This window comes from Macaca nemestrina, chromosome 12 (genome assembly GCF_043159975.1).
Source record: "Macaca nemestrina isolate mMacNem1 chromosome 12, mMacNem.hap1, whole genome shotgun sequence".
Classification (NCBI taxonomy): Eukaryota; Metazoa; Chordata; class Mammalia; order Primates; family Cercopithecidae; genus Macaca; species Macaca nemestrina.
In genome coordinates, this window is record NC_092136.1 from 87,256,289 (window position 1) to 87,268,222 (window position 11,934).

An 11,934-nucleotide genomic window follows, 5' to 3' on the forward strand; every position below is an offset into this window, starting at 1 on the left:
CACCTGTAATCTCAGCACTTTGGGAGGCCGAGGAGCTAAGATAGCTTGAGCCCGGGAGTTCGAGACCAGCCTGGGCAACATGGTGAGACTCCGTCTGTACCAACAAGAGAAAGAAAAAGAAAAAAGAGAAAAGAAATATCAAAATTAGTTAGGCATGGTGGCTCACACCTGTATTCCCAGCTACTTAGGAGGCTGAGGTGGGAGGATCACTTGAGCCTGGGAGGCAGAGGCTACAGTGAGCTATGAGCGTGCCACTATACCCCAGCTTCCCCTCAGCCTGGGTGACATAGCCAGACCTTATCTCAAAAAAACAAAGTTGTCAAATCAATAATCTATAGTTTCACCTTAATAAACTAGAAAAAGAAGAGCAAATTAAATCCAAAAAGGAAATATTAAAGAGAAGAGCAAAAGGGAATAAAATAAAATAAACCAGAAAAACAGTAGAAAACATCAAACCAAAAATCCAGTGCTTTGGAAAGATAAATAATATTAATAAATCTTTAGTCATACTAATAAGAAAAAAATGTAACAAGAGAGAAAGATTGGACATTTACCCAAATAATACAAAAAAAAAATAAGAAAAAAGAAAAAAGCAGCATAGTTGGTTGGAGTTAATGTCAGATTGAGGTTCTGTTCAGAAATTAGCCAGCATAAATTGTGACATGGTCTCAGTCTAACCTGCTGCCTAGTTTACCTTATATGAAGAATGAGAGAGACACCTCTCTCTGCCCAGACACAGTGACATAATAAGTGAAATAATACAAGTGCTAATTTCCCTCAATATCTGTTACTACAATGATCATTGGAAATAGGTCTTGTACAGAATATTGCTAGACAACTCCACAGAACAGGAAAGCAAGACAGTTAATAGGATATGGACATTGATATGTGTCTACCTGTGTTTGATGCTAAAAGCAAAAGAGTTCCTGCTTGTCAAAAGGGTTTTACACACACACACACACACACACACACACATATAGATATAGATGTATGTATAGATATAGATATAGATATGTGTGTATAGGTGTGTGTGTGTGTGTGTGTGTGTGTGTGGAGAGAGAGAGAGAGAGAGAGAGAGAGAGAGAGGAGAGGAGAAAGACAGAGAGTGAGTGAGAGAGAGAGAAAGAGATGGAGTCTCATTCTGTTGCCCAGACTAGAGTGTAGTGGTGCAATCTTGGCTCACTGCAATCTCCGCCTCCTGGGATCAAGTGATTCTCCTGCGAGTAGCTGGGATTACAGGCGCATGCCACTATATCTGGCTAAGTTTTGTATTTTTAGTAGAGGTGAGATTTCACCATATTGCCAGGTTTGTCTTGAATTCCTGACCTCAAGTGATCTGTCTCCCCTCGGCCTCCCAAAGTGCTGAGATTACAGGCATAAGCCACCACGCCCAGCCCAGAAGGGTTATATGTGCTTACTTGGTAAATGAAAATTTGCTGAACACTCCTTTGGTTCGATCAGCAGATATTTCTTTAGTACCTGTTTTGCATGTACCTGTCACTGTGATAGCTGTCATGGTGAACCTAGAACTAAAGACAGATTCTTGCTCTTAAACGAACCTGAAGTTTAGATGTGAAGGTATATTAGACACTAATTATTTGCTGGATATAGCACCTTCCAACACTCTTTATCATATATATTTTACATATGATATATATTTATATAATAATTATATATATATGTATATATCTTCTCTTTTCTCTCGACAAATACAGAAATGGCCTGGTAGCCCAAACTGTCCCAGAGTTTCTCATCCTCTAACCACATGGATAGGTGTGCAACTTACACTCATCACAGTCTGTCTGGATTTTATCTGGCTGGAGCTAGTTGGAACATTTTCTTTTCTCCCCATTCATTGAGTTTTTGAGAAACTCAAAAGGCACATCCCCTCCTGAGGTAACATGAAATAAGATAGTATGATTTTACTAAAATTACCCCTCTCCTTGATTCTCTTCCTCATTGCACCAGAATGACAGAATCTATGCCCTTCATTTTCATTTCCCAAGCACTGAGCATCCAGAAAATACTCAGCCAGTGCTTGTGAAATAAAGGAATGAAGAAAGGCATGGACACTTCTGATATCAAGTATTTTCAAAAAAGTTACAGCTATCAGGAAAAGGTATGAGATTAACAGGGAAGATGTCAGGTATTCTCTTTTTAAAAATTTACTGAGGCTTATCAAGACCAACTAAAGAACATGATTAATTACAGGTTGGGTGATGTCACATTTTCAGTTTTCCCCTTCTCTTCTTCCCTTCTGTTTCTCTATAGGAATAAAACTCAAGGTCAGACCTGAGAGACACACAGGCTCCCTTACCTGTCAGCAGAAAGAAGCTCTCCTCTCAGGATCATCCCTGAAGGGAGTGCTTCATTACCTCTGCCCCTCTCTCTTGCTCCTTGTCTGGGTATTTGATGAAGAGGCTGCTGACAGTCCTGACTTCTTGCCTGTGACCTGTAACTTTCTCACCAAGAAAATGGTGCCCAACCTGACTGTTGATTTAGTGGCTGCAATCACATTTCTCCTTATAAATGATCTCTTCTTTTTCTGATGGTTTTGCTCACCGTGAGCTCTGCCTGACACAGGAGTTTTGGAAAATCACATTATTGAATGCTTCTCAAATGAAAAAGAAAATCACCCAGGGATCTTGTTAAATTCCAGATTTTGTCCAATAGGACTAGTGTGAACCTGAAATTCTGCGTTTCTAAAAATTTCCCAGCTGATGTTGCTGGTTTACTCACCAAACTGTGAAGGAGAAAAGACATGGGCATTTTGAGTCTCAAAATTTTGCGTTGCAAAACCTGAAACAATAACCTCCTCCCTGATGAATTCTAGGGTTATAAAGAGGATTGAGACATATAATAAAAATAAAAGGCTTTAAGAATTAACAACTTGCTGTATAAACCTAAAGTTTATGCTTAGGTTGCCTGCTCTGATGCTCACCTTAGATCAACTAGTCTCAACATCAAAAGTTATTCCCACAAGGAAATGTAGAGGTTAAGACTTGAGGGGCACTGTCTCAAAATAAACTTCCCTGCTGGTATCTGGAGCCGAAATTCTCAACTGTATTATCATTTATAACAGACTAGAAGGAACACTAGGGAGTACCTACAGGAGTGAGTGGATTTCAGACCTGGCTGAAAGTCTAAATTGTCCCATGACTGCTGAAGATAACAGGACCCACCCTGGGCACACTCACAATTCTCACTTAGAGGAATGTCCACAAGTCTGTGTGTGAAGTATGTCCCCCAGATGATTCCTACACAATCATTCTCGCTTTTCAAAGAAAAGGTATCTATTGAGCTCTAACTCTGTAATTTTGTAAATGAGAGGACCATGACTTGCTGAGTTGGCTGCCTCTTTGTTTTATTCCTTTAATGCAGGGAACCTGGGAACTAGTCCAATACTGGGGCTCTAAAATCCAGAAAATTGGAATGGGTAATTCTCACATAAGCTAAAAGAAAGTCCTAAAAATGAATGAAATGAAAAAGTCAAATAGATTCAAAGCAGCCAAGATGTAAGAAATCAGGATAAGGGAAATTTACCATACCCCATGGGAACAGAATAAGAGATAACTGACAATTGTCAAAATTCAGCATTTTTCCTATTTTGGAGATGTCTCTAAATTTAATTAGGGAAATGGAAAGTCCAGATACTGGCTCTTTTTTGGGAGAAGATTTGTTCAATGTAGACCATTGAGTGAAGCAAAGACAAATAGATAAATTATTTTTATTGTTATTATAACAGGATTTGTGGGTTGATGATACATGGGTAGGTCATTTTTTAAAAAACAAGATGACTTGCACTCTACAACATCTTTCTACTCATCATTACCTCTCTGGTCTTCCCCTCCGGTATTATCCTCAGGTTACCACCTTTCAATTCAATTCATTTATTCAACAAACATACATTGAGGTCTGCAAGATGCCAAGGTTTTGTGATAAGCTCTGAGAAACAAAGGATAGAAGATAAGGTTTCATTTTCTCACCAATCTTGGTTTAGTGAAATACATGTAATAATCACGGTTATGAAAATAACTGCTATGTTGGGAGTTTGTGTAGTGTAAGAGGACTCACCATACTTAGGGGATTTTGGAGAGGCCTGTGAAAGGGCAAATCATTTTATTTAGAGAGGTCTTAAAGACTGAGCAGATATTTTTAATTAGAGAAAATCGAGGACGTGGCAGTATTTCAGACAGAGGCAACTGAATGTGTCCTACATTAAAGGCATTTTAGAGACCAGTAAGTCTAAGGAAAAGGACTATAGTTCTTCAGTTCTGTGAATCTCAGTCCACAAGGTTGGGTATGCAAAAATGTAACTTATTTTTCCATTTATAAACCCATTTTCTGTTTTGATTTCCTGTTTGGCCAATTGGTAGAAATGAAATTTCATTCAATTCAAAAAGTCTTTCTCTCATATACAGACATACCTTGCAAATATTGCAGGTTAGTTTTCAGAACACAGTAATAAAGGAAATGTCACAATAAAGTGAGTCACAGGAATTCTTTAGTGTCCCAGTGCATATGCAAGTTATGTTTCTACTATACTGTAGTCTATTAAGTGTGCAATGGCATTATTCTAAAATGAAACATAGATATCTTAGGTAAAAAGTACTTTATTGCTGAAAATGCTAACAAAGTGAGCACATCTTATTAGAAAAATGGTATGCTAGTCCTGCTTGATGCAGGTTGCCGCAAACCTTCAATTGTAAACAAACAAAAAAACAAAAAGCATTATCTGCAAAGCCCAGTAAAGCAAAACACAATAAAATTAAGTATGTTTGTATTTGGGTTAGATGCAAATTCTGTGATATTTACACAATGCCAACCCATGGTGAGGAGAGGAACTTGGCTTGTGGTCATTGTCTCTTGTCCATGTTGGCATCTGTGAAACACCCTGTTCCCCTGTAGTCTTCCATTTTTGGTCCCTACAGCTCTGTGCTGAATCTTCTTCCTCCCAGAAGGTTCTCTGTGCCTACTCTTCTCTCGGCTGCTTCTGCTCCCATCTCTAGTTCACAGCAAATGTGTGGCCACCTCCAGACCACTTTTGGGCCTCAGGAACCTCTGAGAGATTCTAGAAATGCTTCTATTTGGATATCTCACACAGTCATTTCTACTCTATACCTTCCGTGAAATGGAGGATGGTGGATATTTAGAGTCTTTCTGGGTCTCCAAGTTCTACTTTAACATGTGACATACAGGACTTCTCACACATAGCCAAACCCATTTGAGCATCTTATCATCCCCTATGCCTCAGGACTTCTAGTAGGGTTTGGGGGTGTTTTTGTTTGTTTGTTTTTGAAGGGAGGGCATTGGAGCAGAACAGAGAGGCAGAAAATCTGACAAATCACTCACTTCTAAATAATGTTTGTTCATATGCTTAATTATTTAAACCTTTGTTTTCTGTTTGCATTCTGCTTTAATGACTCTCTTTTAGAGCAATGGATGCCTCTGAAATAGCTAGACAAATGTAAGAGAGTTACAAGGTATCTTGAAAAGACACATGTGTAAATTTTAAAATTTTCATCTGACCACAGGTATAAATGGATACAAAACTAGAATAATACACACCATGTTACTGGTTTTCTTTCAAGAGTGGAATTAAGAATGGTTTTTAACTTTTTTGATTTTGTATTGTATCTGATTATCACCTGAATTCTCTACAATTTTGCAATTAGCATTACTTTTATTTTGGCTTAAAGTAATAGGCATTAAAATATTAGTCTAATGAAGTATATTTAAAAATGTGGACAGATGCTGACTGTAGAACTTTAAATCTCACACTAACAAACAAAGACTTTAGTCTGCAAATGGGAAAAAGGGATTGAGACTTAAAGCAATTTAGATTTTACTGAATTGGAGCAATTTAACAAATTGGAGCTTCCAAAAATTCCTTTTGACAACAGGGTTGTCAGTGGATTGGAAGGGTAGAAAACAGAGAAAAAGAGAATAGGAACGAAGTCAGTGCTGTGGCTGATTAAGGAAGGAGCAGTAAGGATGTAGAAGAGTGAAGGAAAAGAAAAAGAGAGCCTCCTACTAAAACCCATGCCAATTAATTCATTCATAGTACCATAAAAATAGGATGTCGGAGTTTAAAATTCCTTAGAAATCAACCAGTATAAGCTGATCATATTTCAGATGAAATAATGGCGGCAGAAGGAAACAGTCATTCACTTAAGGTTATAAAAACATCCATGAACCTAAGCCAAATTTTGTGCTCCTAAATGTAAAAACTGCCCTGCTACACTTGGCATCTGGCATCCTTCCTGACATAATGAATATAACTGAGTAAATATATTAAGTTAGCTTTTATTGAAAATCTTTGATGATGTGGCAGGCACTATGACAGGCTCTTCAGATTTATTATTTCTAATTTTCATAATTATCCTTCATTGTAAGTGAGATAATCCACTGTGATGGCCCATTTCACAGATGCAGAAGCTGAGGCCCAGAGAAAGTAAATAACTTGCCCGAGTTCACACATGCCAAAGCTACAATTTAAACCTTGATTTGTCTGATTTTATTAGCAATCTCAGTTCAATAGTAGGGGAATATATACAAACTATGGTGACAGAAGTTACCAAATATCTTAAAAGGTCCAATCTCTCTTCCTTCAAGTCTTCAGCAGTGACCTGCCACTTGAAGGCTGAGACAGGGAAAGAATGTTTTAGTCCCTTCAGTACCACGGTCAGTTATTTAGCTCTTTGATGATATATTGTCACCTCTAAGCCACATGGGCTAGCCTTAGGTCTTCTTTGATGTATGAGAACATTTGGAATTCAGTATTTGATTTGAAAACCATAGTTCTTCTCATAGAGCCTCTAATTCGCATATTATAGCATGCATTGAAGACAGCTCTTTTATTTTTTAATTTTACTTTAAGTTCTGGGATACATGTGCAGAACTTGCAGGTTTGTTACATAGGTATACATGTGCCATGGTGGTGTTGCTGCACCTATCAACCCAAAAGAAAGCTCTTTTTGAGGGAAGATTAGCACCTGAAGGTATTGGCAAAATCAGATGTGCTTAATAACTGTGCTTCAACCCCTGTATGCATACACACACTCACATCCACATGCACTCACACCTACACATGTAAACACATGCACAAATACATACCCACAGCAACAAATGCATCCATATTGTAGGTCAGCCTAAGCCATTGTAGAGGAATTGGGAGTCTTCAAATGCTACTTGGAAATCTCTCTCTCTCTCTCTTTATCCCTTCCTACCTCCCAAATAAAATACTCATTTAGCACTTACTCTGAAAGACTGAAGGGCATCCCTGTTACAAGGTATTACTCCTGACATATTTGAGGCAAAACTCTCAAAAAGCCACACAACTCTCCTTACTCGGCTTCCTTAGTTTTTGAGAAGACTTGCCCAGTCACCTAGGCGCCTGGGCTCTGTAATGTCCTGCCATTGCTGTGCCTAGGAGATGTCTACCTGGAGATGGGACTTCTGGGGTCTATTGGTCCATATGCTAGCGTGCAGATAAGTGCTGGTTCCCAATAAAATTGCCAACAGTCACGGGGTACAATGAGAAAAAGGAAATCAACACCAGTAGTTAATTTTTCACAATAAAAATTTAAATTAAACGTATTTAACTTAAATAGCCATTTTTTTTCTGAGATTATATTCTTCTTGCTGTTGTTAAAAAGTCTTTCTTTGTAGAGTAATGGCAATGGCATTTGGATATTTTCCCCCAAAATATCCTTACATTGAAAAGGAAACAGCTAACCCTCTTAGTCCTCCATTAAAATAATAATATGGGTTCACAAAATACAAGTATCTGGGAATGCAAGTTTCACCTAACCATGAGGGGGAGGAGGAAAAAGAGAATGAATAGAAGGAGCTTAGAGACCTTGTTTTCGTATAGCAGAGCTATGTCTGTGAAAAGAAGGATGGAGAAGGGAGGAACATTGGTAGAGAAGATTCACAGTGTTGTGGTGAATGCATTCTTGTTGTCGTTATAAAGTCTGTTTGTGGAGTGATGGCAATAGCATTTGGATCTTTTTCCCCCAAAATATCCCTACATTGCAAAGGAAACAGCTAACCCTCTCTTGTGGCACCCATATATTTATTTTGTGGCACCCAAATATTCATTTTCTCAGTTCATTTTTATAGAAACTTCTAAGGAAGATAGAATTATCTCTGTAGTACAAGTAAGTAAGCTAACATTTAAAAGTTAAAATGAGTTGACTAAGGTGACACAGGTGATAGTGACAAAATCATAACTTGTACCCAAGAGCAAGCATTTGGTTTTCCTCCCCTGAAGATTGTGACACTTTCAACTAGAATCTATCAAATTCCAGCAGCCTGGCCAAATAGCATACCACAGCACTCATGCATTGCTACAATATGTGACGAAAACACTATGATATAATGCCTTCATATATTCACATTTGAGTTGCTCTGATCTTAGGACATTGAACAGTTTTGTAAAAAAAATCTCAGTAACTATAATTTACTTTGTTTTTTTTTGACACCTCTGTTGTCGTCTGTTTTTTAATTCTAAGGAATGAGTCCTCAGTTACATCTGTCTGCCATTGCTTGAGTCAACTAAAGGGAATATTTCAGAGAAAAAAAAAGTCAAAATTAGAATGCACAGGAACATGGAATATTTAGAGGTGATAAATACCACAACTAAGTGTTTGTAATCACAGTTTAGAGACCTCCAGAGAATTAGATTCCTGAGCATTTGGAATCTTTAAATCTAGGTTGGAAGGTGTGTCTTGGACATTAATTCTCATTTAATAAAATAACTGCATTTACATTGTGCTGTTTTGCTAAGAAAAGAGAATTGTGCCATCATGAAGTAAAATTTATTTTGCATATTTACATAAAGAGAAAGGCCTAGGTCTCTTAAGAGATACAGGATAGCTTTATTAACACTAAGTGCAAAGGAATTTATATGAACCAATGTTCACTCATTTATTTTTTGAGTTATCTGTTTAATAAATTTATGTTAAATACAATTGAACTGATATGTTATTATATTGCTTCAGAGCCCTGATAAAGGACAATTGATCCAATTTGTAGTTGGAGGATAGCAGAGGAGGCTGCCTGGGGAAGGTAACGCTTAATCTAAACACAAAAACATAAGGGGTGAGTTGGAATGAGGCAGGCATTTCCAACAAAGGGAATACAGAGGACAGATGTGGAGAGATGCAGAACAGCATGCTGTGGGAACTCCAACAAATTAAACATGACACAAACCATACCTGAACTATGTCTGGTGAGGACTCAGGGCAAACTGGCAATGTGATGTCCCTTCTTTAAATACATGCTTCTCATTTATTTATTGGTTAGGGAGAAAATAACCTTATTTATTAAATCATTCATATCTCTGTTAAAAATAAGAGAGTTGGTGGTAAGAAGTTGCGCGGCAGCACAGTGAGGTACCTCTGATGAAATTATGACCAGGTGGGCACGAGTTAGTACTGCATGTAACAAGAGACCTTTGCCTATAACACCATGGGAGGACATGAAGAAGGGATCCTTTGAGGGAACAAGCCAGAACCTACCAAAGTGTAAACAACTTGAAGCCAATAGGCTATCCCTTAAAAATGACAAACACCAAGGAAAACACAAAAATAACAAAGAGAAAAAAGAGTACTTAAATAAAGATGTGAATGCAGTCATGGAATACCTAAGACAGAATTCACAGATGGTTCATAATGGGCAAATTATAGCCACAGACAGTAAGGAAGTAAGGGAGAAAATTGCAGTTGCTTTAAAGAAAGATAGTCAAAAGGAACTACCATCAGAGTGAAGAGGCAACCTACAGAATGGGAGAAAAGTTTTGCAATCTACTCATCTGACAAAGGGCTAATATCCAGAACCTATAAAGAACTCATTCAAATTTACAGGAAAAAAACAACCCCATCAAAAAGTGGGCAAAGGATATGAACAGACACTTCTTAAAAGAAGACATTCATACAGCTAACAGACACTTGAAAAAATGCTCATCATTACTGGCCATCAGAGAAATGCAAATCAAAACCACAGTGAGATACCATCTCACACCAGTTAGAATGGCAATCATTAAAAAGTCAGGAAACAACAGGTGCTGGAGAGGATGTGGAGAAATAGGAACACTTTTACACTGTTGGTGGGACTGTAAACTAGTTCAACAATTGTGGAAAACAGTGTGGCGATTCCTCAAGGATCTAGAACTAGAAATACCATTTGACGCAGCCATCCCACTACCTGGGATATACCCAAAGGATTATAAGTCATCTGCTATAAGGACATATGCACACGTATGTTTATTGCAGCACTATTCACAATAGCAAAGACTTGGAATCAACCCAAATGTCCATCAGTGACAGACTGGATAAAGAAAATGTGGCACATATACACCATGGAATACTATGCAGCCATAGAAAAGGATGAGTTTGTGTCCTTTGTAGGGACATGGATGCAGCTGGAAACCATCATTCTCAGCAAACTATCGCAAGAACAGAAAACCAAATACTGCATGTTCTCACTCATAGGTGGGAATTGAACAATGAGATCACTTGGACATAGGAAGGGGAACATCACACACCGGGTCCTATTGTGGGGAGGGGGTCGGGAGGGATAGCATTAGGAGATATACCTAATGTAAATGACGAGTTAATGAGTGCAGCACACCAACATGGCACATGTATAAATACGTAACAAACCTGCACGTTGTGCACATGTACCCTAGAACTTAAAGTATAATTTAAAAAAAAAAAAAAAAAGACAGTCGATGGGAAGGAAGAAGACTAAAAAGACAAGTGGCAAAGAAAAACACAATGGTGTGTTTCCATTGTAGAAAATCACATCATGGAATTGCAGATTTCCCTGCTGCCCTTGAAAATCAAGATACGGGCACTGGAATGTTACAGGTATGGGTCCACAGAGCATGAAACAACCAAATGTAAGGCTAAAGTACACCCGGGTCTTGGTGAATTTCTTTTTGCAACAAGTTTTGTTTGCGGAGAAATGGGGAGCCTGTCTAGATCTTGTCCTGATAATCCCAAAGGACTCTATGCTGAGGGTGGTGGTTGCAAACTTTGTGGCTCTGTGAAACATTTAAAGAAAGATTGCCCTTAAAGTCAGAATTCAGATCGAATGGTCACAGTCAGTTGCTGGGCAAAGGGAATGAGTGCAGACTATAAAGAAATTTTGGATGCACCTGAACTGCAGAAACCCAAAACAGAAATACCTAAAGTTGTTAATTTTTGGTAACAACTAGCACTATCCTTAGTTACCACCTCATTGTTACTTCCTAAACTAGGCCCATCTCACAAGTTAGAGTTGGGCTTCCTTGTAGCCAGGACTATACCGTAGATATCAGTATGATCTTGGTGTGGTCAAAAACAGTTTCCTTTATTCTGTCCATCAAATAATACTTCTACCACTGTTTGGAGAAAATTGAAGAAAAGAATAAGATGATTAAATGGTTTATCTAAGAACATGTTTTAAGAGGCAGAGCATAGATATAACTAAGTGGTTATAAACCTGATTGTAACAGTTCATCTTTAATAAAAGCAAAATTATGCATAAATATAAAAGACCTTTAAACAAAGGGGCGGTTTTCGTTATATTGTTTAAAAAAAGACAGTTATTTACTTATAAGTATGTAACAAAATATTTTAATTTATATGAATTTGATGGTAAAACATCTTTGTCTCCATTGATGGATATTATTTATTTGATAAGAGCAATACCAATATTTATTTGTTCAGTTACATTGAATTATTGTTCAGTTTTCCCAGATTAACAGGCACCATTATTTTCTCATTCATTCTGGTTATGTGTAATAATTCTTTATATACTGGCAATATGTCCTGGTATTCAGTTGTTTTTCTCCTTCTGACTACAGTGTTGACTGTCTTCTTGGAGGGATGACTTTGCTCCCCAAAGAACTACATTGTTATAGACTCTTTCTTTAGAACTCATCTC

The 11,934-nt window shown here is 37.8% G+C and overlaps 1 pseudogene; it reads left to right on the top strand.

The window, feature by feature from the left end:
• The first annotated feature begins 9,410 nt into the window (after positions 1-9,410).
• Positions 9,411-11,457, top strand: LOC105468882 (zinc finger CCHC domain-containing protein 9-like; annotated as a pseudogene).
• The last annotated feature ends 477 nt before the right edge of the window (positions 11,458-11,934 follow it).